At 34.1% G+C, this 19,395-nt stretch overlaps 1 pseudogene; it reads left to right on the forward strand.

Moving 5' to 3' along the window:
- Positions 1-19,395, forward strand: part of LOC138333669 (limbic system-associated membrane protein-like) — a 114,597-nt pseudogene that overhangs the window by 67,016 nt on the left and 28,186 nt on the right.

Raw genomic sequence — 19,395 nt, forward strand, 5'->3', positions numbered from 1 at the left:
CATTTAGTTACACCTAGATAAGTGTCCTAAACAATGCTACACGGTGTGCTGGTGTAGTTATGTCTTCATATAAAACATTTAGTTACACCTAGATATGTGTCCCAAACAATGCTACACGGTGTGCTGGTGCAGTCATGTCTACACATAAAACATTCAGTTACACCTAGACAAGTTTTGGTGCAGTGCCTTGTACAACAACAGACGTCACGGCGATAGTCGGTACAATACACAATGCATAAATAGCGAAATACACGAGCATACTCGTAATGACTATAATTTGCCTTTTTATTTCCAAATTAAATAATCATATCGCATTTGTCAAGTTAAAGGTTAAATGACGGCGATCGCTCTGACAATAGCCGACTTATTGCCTAGCATTAGTGGTCTAACGGCAGCATTCAACCATTCCCCTTATCTTACCCTCCTACAAATATAACATTTGTTTAGCTATATTACTGTTTTAGATGCTTGATTCGAGCAAATTCCTTTAATCTTAATCCCTAGTGACACCAAAAACATTGATGTCCCTAGTTCAAGTTTATCTCTGACATAACCGTCTATCGAAAGAGTCGTATCATGTCTTAATCCAACAATACGTAGGCATTGCTTTTTTTATCTGATAACTGTCCCCAAGGAAGTATAAAGGTCACATGTATAAAATAAGGTAGTATAACATTTGTAACCTAATTCAAACGATGAGAATAACTACCTCAGTGTTTTGTTTTGTGAGTCCTGACCTCACATCACTATCTTTACAATGCCATTGAAATGTTGCTATACGTGGTCAGTTTTCGGTTGGTCATGTGGACACCTCTTTGTTTCTGTAATACATGTACCTTAGTGATGATAACCCCCCCATCCCCCACCCCACCCCTCCCCCCCCCACCCCACCCCACCCCTCCGCGAATAAGTTCCAAACACAGTAAATCGTACGAATTTGTACACTCCCGAAATTTAACAATTACACATTAGATAATTAATAGTTTTAAACAGTTCGGTATGATTTTCTCATGCGAAATACGTTCAAGAATGGATTATATTTGTATTCGCTATTATTAACGCTTACAAATTCTTTAAACGACATTGTTTCATTCTGTCGTCTTAAATGGCAGCTACTAGACTGAACATCAATAATCATTTATCTATCTATTATACATTATTTCTTTAATCCTGACCTAAAAAAGACAAGTTTATTTGGCCATCATTAAGCTACATGGTACTATATGTACCGTATTCGACCGAAAAAGCGCCCAGGGCGGAAATGCTACTCTGTACAATCATAACACTTTGGTACGGTGAATGATGTACATAATTTAACAAGGAACTATTCCTAGTTCAAGCAGTGCCTCGTAAATATAGCAACAACCTGTTTGAATCAATATCATGTTCCTTATTTATATTAGGAAAAAAACCCGTTTGAAACAGATGGCAATTTAACTAAGGAATTAGAATATGACAATGTACATGTAATGATTATGGAATGCTGCAGTTATTTCATACTTTTCTCCGTACAATTAGTAAAAACGTACCGTATTCGACTTAATAAGCGCCTATGTCCGTATAAGGGCCCCTCCCATTTTTGAGGCCTCGATTACAATTGTTGGGCATAAATAAAGACCAAAACTACACAAAACTATATAGATTTGCAATAATTTCGTCTTATTAGCACTTTTTCATTTTTTTTTCTTCAATTTTTCATGCGCCCTGGGCGCTTATTGGGTGGAATACGATATATGTTGTAATGATGGCTAAAACAAACTTCTCTTTAGATCATGGTTAAAGAAATAATGTATGTGGCCTAAAACAAGAGATAAATGATGATTTATGTTCAGTCTTGTAGCCGCCATTTAAGACGTCAGAATGAAACAATACAGAACTAACATACTTGTAACTGGTAAGAGATTACACATGCAATTGTTGTGCGTGAACTCGTGCTGACATTTTTTCCAGTTTTCTTTCTCTGAGCAATACCGGCCCCATCATTAGCAGCTACTTTTTATAGCGGATTCGTCAGTGCTAGCGATTTGAGCAAGGCTATTAGGCGAAAATGCTATTTATCATCCTATTTTAATTATATATCATTGGGCAGACGTCTTGCATCACGCTCTGATCGTTCACATATCACCAACGAGTTGCGGTGTGTTGCTGTTCGGTGTAAACGAGGAAATGATTATGACTGGCGTTGTTTCTGTGGCATTGACCGACCAATATCACGTGACGTAAATCTATTCATTTTTTTGTAATTGTTTTATTTTTGAAGAAGATTATTTTTCAATACATACAAATAAATCACACCAGGTCTTACATTCACTGACACATACATCATCTATTTTTTTCTTATATATACATATGTATATACATCTTTCAAATGTTTCACACACATACCCATTAACAAACCCCCATACTTACACACTTACATATACATTATGTACAACGTAATGAAAAACAAGACAATTTACATACATTCTTATTCATAAAGTTTGAATTTCATCGTCTAAAACCAACAAAGTCAATCTTACAATACACATGCACACACATACACTCACGAGGTCATAATTAAGAGAGAGATTTAGAAAATGGATAGAGTGAAGAAGTGAAGAAGAGCTTTGAATTTTCTGTTGAAACAATTTTAATATTGGCATAATAACATTTTAAAATCACCAAACTGCTATGGGTAATATTAGCATATCATCATAGAATATATTAAAACTTTCTATGAAACTATTTTTAGAGTTGTTTCCCCTGAAACATATTTTTGCATTACCAAGATACAATGTATTGATTTCGATAGACTCATATAAGCTATTTGACCAAACAGTCTCTTACGTGGCACCATATACGGATATGATATGCACATACAAATATATTGTTCAAGGGACAGTCGACGTATATAGATATACAATCACTGCTTGATGTGTGAGATAAGGTTCGAGGCCATCTCGTGACGGTCCTGTGACCAATAGCTAAATAAACAATCTAGGTGTACTTACATATCTGACTTGATTTGCATAGAGATTTTTTTCTTGCATGTCTGTTGTCTCCCATATAAAGTAAGGCAGGGGAATAACAATTTCCTCATAACCTCTATTGTTATGTTTTGACGTAGGTGTCTCTGCTTACTTCTGAACTATTGTGCGCCTACATGTACATGTATTTCTAAACGTTAGCCAGTCAGTTTATTACCGATATCTGAGTTACATGTAGTAGCATTAAGCAAAACAAAACGGAATTTTATTTCAAAGTACGCGTTCTGCTGACGAATTTAAACAAGAATGTCTAAAATTATGACTTTTGCATATCACCGATCATAGTTACCAAGATTCAAAACATCTGGTCGATGGGTACCTTACTGCATTGTTATATAATATTATCATTATTAGTATGTATAATTTTCCTTGTAACGAGTATTTTCATTGGTCTCTCGTTTGTATCGCCAAATCTGATTGGCTGATATAACGGTGTAATGATTTCATAGAAAAATAGCCCCAAAACGAATTATGAAGAAATTTTCTATTGTAGATTGAATTATCATACATTTCATAGAGACATAACAAAAGTATCTGAGTTTATTGTCATCATGAACTGCCTAGAGTACATTCAGATGTTTGTGTCATATTTACAAAACGTGAAAATTATTAAGTTCAATCGTTGCTTTCCATGCTTCAGAAATTCTGTGTATATCACATTTCTGAAATTGAAAATTGCCACAAAACATTCATAAAGTATATAACATACATCACAGACGAGTATTAAATTTGGCATGACAACAAAAACAGAAATGTCTGATTAAAGATTTGTTTGCGTAATGAAAAACCTTCAATTCAATGAAGTAACCTTGAGGAATACTTTCCTTTGATTTTAAATAAAAAGTTCATTTCCAAGATGATTACCAAATTTTATACACTGGTATCGATCATCGTGATGGATGGGACGTGTCAAGGCATTGCAGCAGGTGACAAGGTTTTTGTTGTAATGGTTACGGATGGGACAAATAGGCTAGATTAAGAATGTCCTAGTTTAAAAAAAATAAAGCATTTCATTAGTGATCTATAATATTTATGATGTCATTCTATTTGTCACACTTATTGTAAACTGAATGAATCATTTGGCTCAGCTATCTTTCCGACTTGTTGAAAATGAAGTACCTTATTTACGAATTTCAAGGTAGACAGTTGTAAATTTTTCAAGATGAATGGTTTTGCCAAATAGCTTAAATGAAGTCTCGTGAGTCGCCAAAATATGCATCGTATTGTATTTGTATACGTGGGAGTTTTCGTGAAAACAACAAGGCTTTTCAATAGAGAGTTGGTATTGTTAAACGTTGGATGTCTGAGACAAAACTGTCTTTTAAGGACTTCCATCAACACACATACAAACATGTAGCAGGTATAGGCAAAATCGTCATTCTAAATTGTTTCCCACAAATGCTAAGTATGACTTGAAGCTAATTGCAGCTAAATTTACTGGGCAAATGATCAAACATTCTTTATCGCAATTACACTTTGACGTGGGAGATTCCAAATGACAATTGTAATTGATCCTTTACAAATGGATCGAGCAATAGTCAAGTGATTTATGCTGTGACGTGACTGGTAATGGTCTCTTGGCTCTCCAACCTAACCACCTTAAGTTTTATTGACAGAACTGAAACCGGCAGTGACAGTAAGCCACATGTTATTTAGTCCGAATTCGTGACTCGGAGTACAGCACACAAGGCCCACAGTCATCAACCAGTGTTTACGTTGATTTAAGATGATGTGTTAACTGTGATGAAAATAGCCCGATCCCGTCACGCTGGTAGCCAGGGAAGCACCAGTTGCTGCCAAATCTATGAGAATAGGTAAAATATATGGGGAATGTCAAACACCATTGCCTGCGTATATCATAGTTCGCTTGTATTATTTACAATGTCTACTGCCATACTTGAAACGTATGTCGTAAAAATGATCCAAATTATTGGTAAACTGAACGCAAGTACGACAGAAGAAATCCGCATGCATGGGTCCATTCACACATCATAAATACAGACGGAGAAAGTCTGCTAGGTTAAGGTATTGTTATCGACGGGATCCAGCAGAACTAACTGAATATTACATTACAGAAAAAGCCCCCGCATCACACTCGGACAGGTTTACGACATTGAAGACTGTTTTATGGCCCAACTCGCAACCTTACATATAGAGAGGCGAACATTCTATAACTCATTTTTCCAATACGGCCTTCGCGAAACCAGAAAAAAAATCAAATCATGTTGATTGCTTTAGCGAACTTTCAAATTCTAGGGATATATTTACTATATTTTGTTTTCTTTCATAAAAAACTGAACAGCTTGAGCACTGAACTCTTAATCGCAAGGTACATTGCAATTGTATATAGTCAATTTGAAAAATGTTCTCGAAAATTTACTTCGGCGTAAAACACTACAGTAGGGTATTTACGATATGAAATGACGTCATAGACAATAATATGGCATGATAACGCTAAAGGGACCATTTCTATTGGTTATACATAATATGTTCTTGGCTTAGGTGAAAACAATGCAAAGATAATAGTAAATAAATATAGCTATCTGGAGACGTTACATCCTTAGAAGTTTGATGGGTTTGGCAGCCTTGTATGATCTCTGTCAAAAAAATAACGTAATTTATTGATTTCTATATAGTTGAAAATGAGAAAATAAATGAATGCACCCATGTCCCAATGGATGATGACATTGTTTTACTTTCAACTGAAATATACAACCAAGAATAAAAATATTGCGCATGTATGTTCAATGAAAACCACAGTGCAATTTAAAAAAACCCATTATTTAAGTGAAGATTTTGTTCTATCATTAATATATCAAACGATAACTAGTACAACAAAAACGTATGATTATGCATCCTTAAAATAGTAATAAAATGCTATTTAATTAAACAATGTGATCTGAGGACAATGCAAAATTACCACACTGTCGCAAAGTGTTCTGCAGTGTATGGCGTTGCATGAGATATTTAGATATGTTTTAGGTTTTATAACTATACTTATCACTATAACGGGTTTTTAATTTTCGCTTGGAAACGGATACAAATGTATCTTTTTATTTCCGACATTAAAATTAAGGTCGCAGTGACTTTACCGCAGTTTGTTTCACAGTGATGTCTGTCTTTGCGACAGTTGTCACAGAATTCTGTCAGGGGTCTGTTCACCGATGTCTACCTTGGTACATCTGTTATACGTGTTTGAAGCAGAATCCTATAACACAGTTTAACAACTCCAGGCTGGGTAATAATACAACGTTTGATTTATTTGTCTAGTAAGTAATGTCTTGCCAAATTATTTTTTTATTACAACCATGTTCGATATTTGTCACTATAGACAAGCTGGTGTCATGATAGAATTCCAAACATTCAAAGGCGTGATACGTTGATAGGTCAACACATCTAGTTCTTAATGAAAATGTCGAACTAAAAGTATCTATGGCATTTTGTTTTTAAAGCTTTTGACAAGAAGTTTATACAATCAGGTATATAAGTGTATTTATTTAATCAGCGAAAGAGAGGCTGGTGGTAATTACAGGAGCATTCATTGGATAATGACTTTAATAAGCCACATAAACGCTTAATGTCGAATTTACAGTTGTTCATTTGGCATTCATACCCGCATAATTTTCAACTGAATGCAGTTGAATGCTGATAATTATATTTGATAATTATTTGACTACTAAATTTCGAATGATTTTCAACCTCTAGTAAATATAAAATCGAAGTCATTATTCTTTCAAAGTTGGTCGTAGCATCGCCCGTCAGCTGCGTCTTTGGTCGATAGTTCATCAAACCCTACCCTTTTTATGTTTTATACTAACGAATATACAAGAGGGACAAGATGTGACCTGATATTTAAAAAACAAATCACCATTTGTAAATTATATAGGTGTCCCTTATCGAAGCTGATCGGTGTAGACAGTAGATCATGTTTATATCCCTTCCTCTGAGAGTCGTGAGGCAGCCAGTTAGTGTTTTCCACCAAAGTAGTCGTACAGTAATCAACTTCCAATGTCAAACTGAAATAGAAACTTAGGCTGATGGCACCAAAATTTATTCCGATATCAAAACGTCCTTCATTCCTACAACGCTCTCCCTTTAAAGGTTCTTTAATGAGGGAGGAGATATTTATGAGTGGTTCTAAATCTCTTAAGTACATCATTTGATAACAGTGATGGGGTGCGCAGGTGCAAGTTACTCTATATGTGTAGTTAATCGAATTAGAACCGTAAAAGCATGCGATATCAAAAACTGTCTTTCTCATATATGTTTGTGGTTCTGATAGGATGAATATTATAACATTGAGATTGGCACCAGATTGATAAGATGTATCGCTATTCTTTTATCACCAATTTTATTAGTTTCTTAATTTTTTTTCTATTTTGAAGCAGAATCGTAGTGATCAACATCGTTACTTTTAAACTCGGAATTTGGTGTAGGAATCAAAATATAGGCTTATTTGTAACCAAACAAAAATATGAATGGTATAATTATTGTAATTAATAATCAGAATTTATTTAAAAACTAATATAATGGTTATGTCATTTACCTATGGATTTGTTTCTCTTTAAAAGTATCACTTAATCTGTTCTTTGTTAATATGTGCCATAACTGGGCAAACATGCTGGCATGGTTTTCTTTCTTCGGTTATATATTGAAAACTATAAAGTAGAAAGGAAGAAAAGCACAGACAAAATCATAGGATGTCTTACAAACAATAGTTACAACACAATATTTTTACACTGTGAAAGTTCCTGTTTTTATTCTTAATGTATGTTTAGGTTAAAACATATCTATATCAGGTTAAACATATCTACATCAGTCTCTTTACAATTACTAATAGCACTGTGGAAATGTAAAATGAAATTGTAGACCGATGTGCTCTTTTTACTGCACTGTGGACGCAATTATAATTGTCTTGGCTGTACTGCAAAAAATAATTTTGAGCTCTTATTTGACGTTATAAAATTAAAAGCTGTGCATTGTGAGTATTTTAACTATCAAAATGGTAGTGACTTTTGGTGAAAGCACTTCTTGATTCATAATTATACAAAATGCGACACATATAACTTTAAACTAGACACAATGGAAGGAATATGAGTTTTTAAATGGTTTGTCTTTCCATAGATTTACAAACAAGCGAAGCATACCGGGTGTTTTAATATATCAGCTAACAGAACAAGACAAACTAATCTATGGCTGCAAAACAAACGGTTTTCTCATTTTCCATTTTTAGAGTCATTTCCTAATGCATATGCTGTTCGCTGAAAACCGTGTGTGGTAAAGTTTTAAATGTAATCTTCGGAAATTATGTACATGGGCAGACAATGGCGGCGTGGCGCCAAAGCCAGGATGAGACAATCCGGGAACACAGTGTCTTTCTTATTTATTATTTATACTCCCACTTTCACACTGAAGGCGTCTTTCGCACAAACGACCCTCCCTTTCACCTCCCCTTTTCTCATTCACCTGAGGGTACAAATCGTCCTATAAGTTTCACCAGCTTTATGTCTGGGTAATTTCTGTTGTAGCACAATACGTTATGCTACACTACGTACAATATAGGGCAACTGTATCCAAAAGTACACGTGTAAGATTAGAAAGTTGCGTCTTTAATTGTTTTGCACGCGAGCCACCAGCACTAAATGTTCTTAATAGCGAAACAGGCTGAACTTCTACATGTATATAAAACACTGGTTTACCGTCAAACACAACATACGATATTTTACCGTCGTAGATTTTAGCAAATTACCCATGTAATAAATTCTAGACATAAATCAGTGGACTAAATGCCAGTTTGTTCCTACCGAATAACATACAACTACAGAAATATACAAAATACTATAAAAATACATAAAGCAGAAAAGAAATAGAATCTGTCTGTTTAGGTTTTGCATGTTGTATTTGCTTCATTCATAAACCCACCGGCGCGTTAATGATTAAATTGCAAAATTACATACGTTACTAGAATATACAGCGTCCTTCAGTATATATTAAGTAAGTCTAGTCTGTTCTACATGTAATTTCAGTCGGGTCACACGTTGTTAAAGTTTACACAAGTTAAATTTGTTTTTGCAGATAAACTGTTAACTAATGTTTATCTAATGTGATTTTATTAATTGTATTAACAAACTTATACCAAGCGTTCGAAATGTATATGCATTGTGGAAAATAGCGTTGTTGCGTGTAATTGTAAGGCTGAAGATATCGCGCAAATTGCATGTAATACAAACTGCTATCTATGCGAAGCAATTATAACAATGCATGTTTGATATGATGCGCAGCGTGATCCATATCTTAATTACAAACATTTCTTTCAGGTACAGATTCCATGCTCATATTTTGTAAACATAAAGTTGAAATCACTATCTATTTATAAAAAGCTGAAGGGATTTTTACCTTACTTAACGCTGTATAAAGAACATGGTAAGAGATCTATTCTTGATTGGCGACGAAAACTTATGCTGAACGTAGACAGGGTGCTAACTCTCCGCCACAACTTTTGAAAAACACTGTAAAACATTTTACATTAGATTAGAAAAGACGTTCATTTAAGATGACAAGATATAATATTATACCATTCAGATTATAAATCATATTAGTAGTTTCATCTTGTTAATTCAAACAGATGTATATTTCTTGCTCTTATTTTGATTGACAAAATGTTAAAATTATAAAATTATAGTTCGCGATTTATATTATTCATTTTCATATAACTATTGTAGCATAAGATGCATTTGTATGTAATTTTGAGTGTTCTTTTGTGCAAAATCAGAAATTGCTATTTTACATTTTGGAAGGAAACAATGGAGGTCTTTAGATGTCCGTGATTTTATCAAGTCTTAAAAAAATTCTCATCTATTATTCCTAATATTCGTATCTGTATATTTGACACAACAACCTTGTTGTCTTAATGGTTCTAATTTATTATAATGTACAGTATATTTCATTTTATAGATTTTACAGTTATTTTACTGGAGAAGGTAACTCTTGTGGACTTATACTGAATGGAAATCCCTTCAAAATCCAGATCTAAATTAAATCAATGACTATGTATGAACAGAGATAACAATTCATTTCAAATTAAGCAGTGTTTCAATATGACCGATTTCAAATTTCATAGGATCCACTTTATAGATATATATTCACAGTTTATGTGGTGTGATGCAGATACCTGTGACACACCGGATTGTGTTTGGAGATGTTTTGTCTGATGTCACCTCATATGTTTCCTGAAAAAAAACTGTTGAATAAAAGTGAAACCAACTTTGAATTACAATATATAAATCCAAATCAGGAATTGTATTTGGTTAATATACTGTACTAATAATGCCGGTTACCATAATACCACTATCTATTCCTGTAAACGGTTTTGTTTCTATCTACCTAAAATATCTTTTCAAGCAACCTTAGCTATTCCAACACAGACTCTGAGCTCTGCTTAACCTTTTGAACCCCTTTCTGCTTCCAGTGATCTTTCCAGATAATTTTCCTACAAAATCAATCTATTTCCTGGACTTTTGGGGAGGCAGACTATTTTAAAAAGCGTCGTTCCAAGAGAGTGTTTAATCAGTCATTTTGGCCCTGCACGCGAAGGGTCTTTTCTGTAGACCAAGTAATTCCGACCAAACATGATTAAGTTGCTCTCATAAATATTTTCCTTACTTCCAGAGCATCCATGCTTTCTGAGAGCGTGCTTACTTATATACATATACTGTATGGTCTTAAGTACACAAGTTACTTATCTAAAATAACACAATGCGATGTTCTCCATTGCAGAATGCAGCGCCGCGCAGCCCATACCCGATCAGGAAGGTATAATCACCACGAGCAGACGACCATCAGCAAGCGAGACTTCGTCACGTGCATGTCATTTATGACGCATTTTAGATTCATTTATGACGTCATCAATATGCATTAATGCGTTTTGCTCCTAAAACGTCTATTTATGATATCAAATGTCTAGGAAATATATGAAACGGAAATTTGTTCTTACTTGTAAAATACAAGTCAAAATCTTTGAGTTATTGAGTGACATGCACGTGCCGATCGATGTGACACGCATTTCGTCACACTTGCGCACGATTTGACCAGCAGCGCTGGGATCAAATCAATGCACTGCGATGCGTTTTTTTCTTTATCACCATTCTCTTTTAATTACAGCGCACCTTATCTGTATTTTCGTGTTGTTTATACTGGTTTTAGAAGACAAGGCATGTCATAGACTAGCGTTGGTATTTCGGCTCACCGACGAAAAGCACACAAACACACGCATTCTGGCAATTATTCGTGATCCACGCAATATGAAGCTGTGATTCTTGTCTCACATATAGAATGTTCTTGACACCAAATCTATGCTAACTTGGGGACATTGTATTATTAAATTGGTGATAATATCATGCGTATTGTTTCTATTGCTCTTGTAACAGTAAGCGGCATACTCATTGATGGTCCTAAACACATCTGAAACAGAATACTATGTCAAAGAGGATTAATCTACATTTACTTTAACTTTAAACACTTTAAATCTCAACATGTACAGGTTAGCTCTGAAAAGGCATCGGAGGAAGATGTGATATACGGGATGGTTTGAAAACAATAACTCTTGACTAATAGAAGAAAAAATATACGTATGAGACAACATAGCATACACAAACACAAATACAAATACCTGGCCATTGATGATAGACTGACTAAAATATATTAGGTAAAATCTTGATAAGTAACCGATGGTTATCAGAATATTAACATATGCATTAAAATTATTTGTGTTGAATATCTTTGTAAAAAGGATTAGCTATTAGCTTCTTTTTCAGTATTATACCACTTTTCTTGATATGTGTTTTAGGTCGTATATATGTATTACTTGCAAATTAAAATTAACGAAATTATTCGTTATTTCCGTCATTTTTATTAGTGGTGCATCCTATGCTATGTATTTTAAAGAGGAAAATGTATACAAAATACATCATCTAAATAAAATATCCTGTCAAAGTAAAATTGTTTTTAAAAGAGTTTTGCCATCCGCATTTTGGTAGTATTCTTATTGCAAATTGTACTGAATATCTTCTAATTATGCATCATGGAAGGATATTCAACAGAATTTGCAGCTAGAACAGGATCAAAATTCACTCAGCAATTTTACTTCGACAGGATAATATACATCGAAAAAAGGTGTGAAACAACAGAAATGTGTTATCATATGTAGCGATTATTTGGCGCAAAAGAATGCTGCGATGCGCATGCGTACATGTTAATGTAGTTTTGAAATTTGCACAGATCTATCTCCATGTTGACGTTTGGAGTTATGTTGCATGCTCTGAATTTGATGTGTCTGTTTTTTACAGCTTTGATACCAGGAATATATCATCACTAGTTTAAAGAATCATTAGCTATCTGACATGAAATTAATTTGCATGTGTTCACATCATATAGGTCATAACTTTATCATACTAAAGAAAGTGCATGTCTTCTATCTTGCACTTTTGCCATTTCATGTTTTGTTTTTCTTTTTATCGTCGTATTTATCTTCTTATCTACATGAAAAAAAATCGTGTGAAAAAAAATCCTGGTAAGAACTAAATATTAACTGTGAAATGTCTGGGCATGAAATATATGTATTAGTTTAACGGTAGTGGTATTGATGTTTAGACCTGACCAGTACGCAGCAGCAGCAGCTTTTCCTTTTCAGATTTGTAATTTTGTTTTTGATATCATGTTGCCATACGCTTATATTCCAATGCCAAATTCATCCTTGAAATACAATCCCAGCTTACACAAGTGTTTTTACGTCCATATTCTAACAGGTACACAGGTAGGTATGTTGTAAAAGTAATTCTTCACATTTGAATTACCGGTAACTTTATGTTAGAGTTGGCAAAGGAATAACATTATTCACGTGCAGTGCAGTTCTGCGATGGAGGCAATCAGATTTATTATTTTTGAGAACTCATTGCGATCACAATCCTGGCCAAGTGATTCAAACCTGGTGACTAAAGGATCGGTCACTAAAGATTGGAAAAATGCAGTAAATATCATTTTTTGGGCGACTGACCATTTGATACTGCCGTGTGTGTTTCGAAGGAAATATTAAAGACCCGTGGTGACCTAGACAACGACCACTATATCCCGTGATTGTGTAGTCAGCCTCGTTTTGGAGCCGGCTGGACGTTTTATCGTGTACTCTGATGTGGTAATGGACACGCCGACTCTGATTGGAGTAGAACCATTGTATTCCCTGACAGGCCAATACCGGGCGTCTCGACTCGGACGCTTATCTTAGCATGCTAGGCCGGTCCTGCGTCTCTGTATAATAGGTTTCCGTAGATATCCTTAGAAGAAAACGGCTAATTTCCTTGACGGGTGGTTTCAAAATTCATGATAACATTTTTTTTTTGAGAAAACGGAGCGGTTCCATGATAAGGCGGAAGAATGAAGTTGGATCGATCAAGTTGTGGGTTTGGCAACTGATAATTTTCTATACATCATGCTCAAGTCATCCAAAGCTACAACTAATCTTACATGAAAGGGGCTATTCCGGACAGAAAAAAATTTCAGACAAACCTGGAGTAATGATTATCCAAGAAGCATCATTATTGACCTCTTACTACATTAAGGTTTTGTAAAAGCCTTGGCCGAGCTTAAGCGACGAACAAAGGGCTTTGTTCTCAATCGAAAGTGGATATTATACATACTACAAATTTTAGACGAAAGTCATTGAAGTCTCCATTTCGTTCTAGAAAAAGTAGTGTTTTATCAATGTTACAATTATTCCTAATCAATCTAGTTAAGACAAGATTGAATTTAATGCATTTCGCCTTTTTACAGAAAGTTCAATTCAACACTATAGTTTAACCCAAAAGAACTGATTACATCTACTTGTGTACCTACAATGTAGGTTTCAGTCAAAAAAATATATGAACCAATATATAACACAATTAAATAATCACCTAACATGAAAATGAACATTTAGTATTTAATAGATGCATGACGATCTAAATAGAAACAACGCAAAATGTGTCATTTTGGAGTGACGTGGAACATTAAGGCGGTTAGTTCTTAACCAAACTAAAGAAACGTAAATATGATGGAACATCAACTTAAAGGGTGTAATACAATGTAACCACAATACACTAAAGAACGAAAAACGTTGGAACAACACTGAAGAATGATAGGATCATTTTTACAACGGTAATTTAACGTTAAAATTGAGCTTCAAGTTGGATGATTGGCAGAGAACGATAACAGGATTGAAGGGTGAAGGTGGTCACCCAGGACTAATAATGGATAACATTAAGGGCAATGTTGGAATATTAATTACAATAATCCAGTTCGTATGGATAACGTTTAAAGTGGTAATAATCAAACATATTGCGTTTTTAACTCTAATTTGAGTTTCTACCGTATACGTTATTGGGAAACAGCTACAGAGTTTGGAATGGAGCATGATGGAATTGGATCAAAGAAGAAAATATGGAATAATTAAGTGGATTATAATATTTTTGATATACCATGGTCATCCATGGTTAATATCGTGTGAGAACGGCTAATCTCGGGGACAATAAATAGGACTGACAGACGAAAGGCGATATCTAACGATATCTAAAAGGAGCTGGAGCGGATGTTAAATGTTGATATGCTATTCATTTCTAATGTAGTTGTTTATATACCCTTTTGAATAATTGTTTATACGACTGGAGTGATCACATCTGCGGCAGACATTAAGCCAATATAAGTTTGTTTAATGTATAATAAATCGACATTCGGATGCATACAGAGTCTCCTGCCAAACAATACATGGAACGAGAATAAATGACATGAAAAGCTTACTGTGCATTGGCGATCCGGTGTAAGATTTAAATGCCAGCTTTTAAACAAAAATCTGTAGAATTAACTAATGATAGACTGATAGCATCCTACAGTTTGAACAGTTAAAGCATGAGACTTAATTGCACATAAAACTGACAATGTTTGGATCAAGGCTTCGGGATAGTGAAGCAAAAGACAAAAATACCAACCGTAGAACACATCCGATCTGTTAATATGCCTCCTCTGATCCATTAATCTGTATCCTTGGTTTATCAAAGATGTAAATGTGGACACTCTTTAGAAATTTTAATTACTTTTGACGCTTTACCTATAACATTCGCTTGACCTTATCTTTATTACTTAACAGGACATAGTTTTCAGGACCTAAACATGAATGAAAGAAATAAAAATTTCGGATTAAGTCAACAATTATACAGATATGCTATTTTGTATAAGCTGCAGAACGACGATACCAAACAAATTACAGAAATTATCAAACTATCGAAGACGGCGGTAAAATACCAGGTCATATTTTTGTGTCTACATATTTCATTCATTTATTAAAACATTTTTAATTTACTTTTAAAATTGTGATTTCCATCATATTTTCTTAAAAATGCAACATTTTAAAAATAACTCCTTTACTTTTTTGTCAAATAGTATAAAAATATTCTCTTTCGTTTCCTTTTCGTAAATTAGACGATTATATGCGATGCATCAAACAAAACTTTGAAATAATTTTGTTTCTTATTATAACTTACTTTTTCCACTGGTTAAACTCATTAATGTAATCACCTACGTAGAATTATAAAAAAAATATATCCAATAATATATAATATAAATAATGAAATAATTTAAGTGAAGCATTAATAATAAGAGTTAGCCTAATGACATTTAGTAGAAATACGTCAAATGCATGAAATATATAGAAAAAATTATATGGCTGAATATGTTTGGTACTCTACCTCGGTAACAATACCTATGAGACAATTCTGAGCCCTACAGACTGACTCATCTTGTCTATCTATACTCCTTCCCTTAATTACCAGACATTCAGTCTGGAATCGTTTTCCCACGACTACTAAGGAACAACGTAACACTACTCTAATCTTATATAACTCAGAATATATAACCTTCACGACTTACCATCAATTGGAAAGTATCGTAATAGACTAATCATCTAACTGCAAGATATTTCTCCTCAGACACGTTGTATCTTTTAAATGGCCAATTTCGCGAAATTCGTATGCATCAAAGTAAACACACGAAGTATCCAAATGAAATACTTAGATAGCTGGAAGTTTGTTTTCCAAAACCACGTCATAACTTCGACTTGACAACATTGCCATACTGTAAGATCCAAATTGATTTGATGCTTTCAATCGTTCAATAGATATTGAATAGAGAAGTATTACTTCAAGTTATTTAAAAACGCAAGCAACATATTTTCTTGATGCACAGCTGACGTTACCTCTTGTTAATATTTTACAAGTTTGATTTCATCTCCAATAAATCTATCTAACCAGTCCAATAACCGATAGATACGCGCTTGTTTGCTATAATTGATTAACGTGATAATTACTCCGCTTATGTATCAGTCGGCACACAATGTCACTAAAGTCGTGACATTTTCTATTGCTACAAACGCGCGTCAGATAAATGTGTTTCGTAGTCGCAGACTGGAGCTTCCCATGGGAAAATGACGTCACGCACAAGGCTTTAGCGCCGATGTCCTTGATTTATGTACGACAATTCCTTTAATCTGTCATGACAACGTTGACCGGTTGGTTCCCTTGAATAAAACGTCACATTGCCATGATAATAAAAGTCAGTAACAAAAATTAACGATTTACTATTAAAAAATTAACATATTTCGATGTAGCAGTGATGCATTTAATAGTTAGCTTTAACTCGAATGACTAACTTATAATGAGTGCTGGAGACTGATGAATGAATGGAGCCAGATGTTTCTAAGTATACGTCTCTCGTACAAGTTTCAGTAAGTAAAAATGGAAGCACTGAAAAAACTTCTTCACAACTGCAGCTGTAATGCTATTATTAGAGGACTGAAGCTATTCATTTTCCGTTAAAAGCGTCATTATAAATGTTTTGGAAGTGACATGATTGTTTATTATTTGTTAAGAAAATAACAACAAAACACATGTAAAAACAGCATAAGTGAAAACAAGTGTTTTAAATAGTTATCTAAATATGCTAGCACCTTTGTAATCGGCTCATTTATATCGGTATAACCTCGAATTATCACACTGCAGATATAAGATTTACAGATAGAGTATGTGGCAGGCCTAGTGTTGAGCTGAAGTAATTGCTGTTTATCAATATTGAGGTTGGCAGTACTGTGATCTTGGGTTGCGTATTGTTCTGGTGATAATAAATAGATATGGCAAAACACATCACCAACATCTCCCAAAACGTTGATAAGATATTATGAAAGAGTTTTTTTTTTTAAATTTTATGTTGCCATGAGATGAAGCTAAGAATACAAAATAACGATTATATGTTGGACGGAGTGACCTTTTTTAGTATTTAGAAATCAAACTAACAATGCTTTATGAAACACGCCCGTTACCAGGTTGTTTGTCACTCGAAGACTCAATTGGATCGTGATTAGTCACCAAGCCTTTATATCCCGTTATTCACCTCATGGGAAACAGAACAGTTCATTTCAAATAATCATTGCAAACGTGAAATGAGGGATATGAGCACTGGGATCTAGGGTTAAAATGGAAATAGTTTCTTAAAGCTTCCTTAGATTCATATACCGGTTTTGGCCATTTGTTTTATGGGGCTATTTCCGGTAATGTAGTTGAATATTAAGTATTATATAAATGATAATAAATGTACAATATCAGCTGGTCCGTTACACCAATGTAGTTGGTACACAAATATAGATGTACAATATTAAAAAACTACGTTTATTTCGTATTCGATAAAATAAAACTTTCAACGTCAGCCAAGATACCATATCTTACATTCTATAAATGATTTAATTAGTAAAAAAAGTATTTCTGAAAAAAAAATCATAAATATCAGCGGCTTTGAGATGGTTAAACCTCAGGGAATACCATGTGACATTGACAGATATCTGTTTCGTGTATACCGGATGGAGAATAAATACAACGCTCATTGAAACATTCACGAATCGTGTTTGACTATGCATGGGACATTTATTTGCCAAACAAGTTCATTATTATTTTTCAAATATGACGGGGCATTTTATGCTGCTAAAACCCAGATTCCATGCCATGCTCCTCTGAGTGGGTATCGCTTTCAAATTCACAACGGGTTAAATTTTGTATGACATGCGATATTGTCCCAAATGTCCGTCGTTTGGCGGTTCAATTTTCCCCATATAATCAGCAAATTTCCATACAAATGGAACAGAAGAAACTAATTTACTTTCTACATTAGATTATCCATTGTTTTGCAACAAATATCAGTTTGTCAGAAATATATCTTCATTCTGCTGATTTCCATGGCTGCCCAGAGATGAAGTCGGAACAGCACAACAATTTAGTGAACATGAGAGCGGGTCACATTCCACATATAACTCAGCACATCGCCATTGAAAGGTTGAAACACCACATTCTATTTTATATTTCTGTTTTCATAAAGAGTGCGTTGAATAATTGATGGACAGTACCAGTTTCGAATTCATTAGCAGTCTGACTTAATTTCTCAGTGTTACCCATTGCTTCTTACAGTTGTTATATATCAGTATCTTCGTAGTTTCTTTTTGTATTTATGACTTACTCTAATCTTAAGGTCATTTCCCCTTTATTATTATATTGATATCTCTGTTTTGATTTCTTTTCACGAATAAGTGAGATGGAGTCCTTTAGTACAATCAACTAATTAATATGTACAATGTATCAGACTTTTCTTTAAGTAATCCTTATCCCCCGCTGATTTCTTCTATATGCCCAATATTGCCACATTTTTACAACAATTACGACATACGTTTGACAAACGATCTTCCTAGATTCTCTTTACACACATACGTGTGTTCCGATTGAATGTACTATATCAATGTGATCATAACCATACTAAATATTAATTTCCACTCAGCAATGCACCACAGTACGTTGTGCACTACATTTACAAAGGAAAAGAAACGAAAAAAGCAAACTGAGAAAAACAATTAAAATAATCATATTCTATATGTCTATTCAAAAAATTAAACATTCAGCCTTAATTAATGATATTGGTTAAACAAATTCAAGGACGTTTACGGATTAACTTACATAATTTGTCCTAAAAACAAACGAAGGATAATCAATCAAAAATAGATAAATACATTTTAATTTAAATAACCTAGATTCCTCATCAGGCAACTAGAACTTACATTCTCTTGGTATATTTCGATATTTCAGGTTGAGTAAATCCTTGTATGCAATTTAAAATACTACAACACTCGCTTTATGATGTAACTGATCATGTTAATTCTTTTAATGAAGCAGGTCTAATTAAATTGTTAGCATGTCTTTTCAATGAGCCATCGCCTCACGGGAATACCGGGATAGTGCAGTTGATCTGATACATA

The sequence above is a fragment of the Argopecten irradians genome, chromosome 10 (assembly GCF_041381155.1).
Source record: "Argopecten irradians isolate NY chromosome 10, Ai_NY, whole genome shotgun sequence".
Lineage (NCBI taxonomy): Eukaryota > Metazoa > Mollusca > Bivalvia > Pectinida > Pectinidae > Argopecten > Argopecten irradians.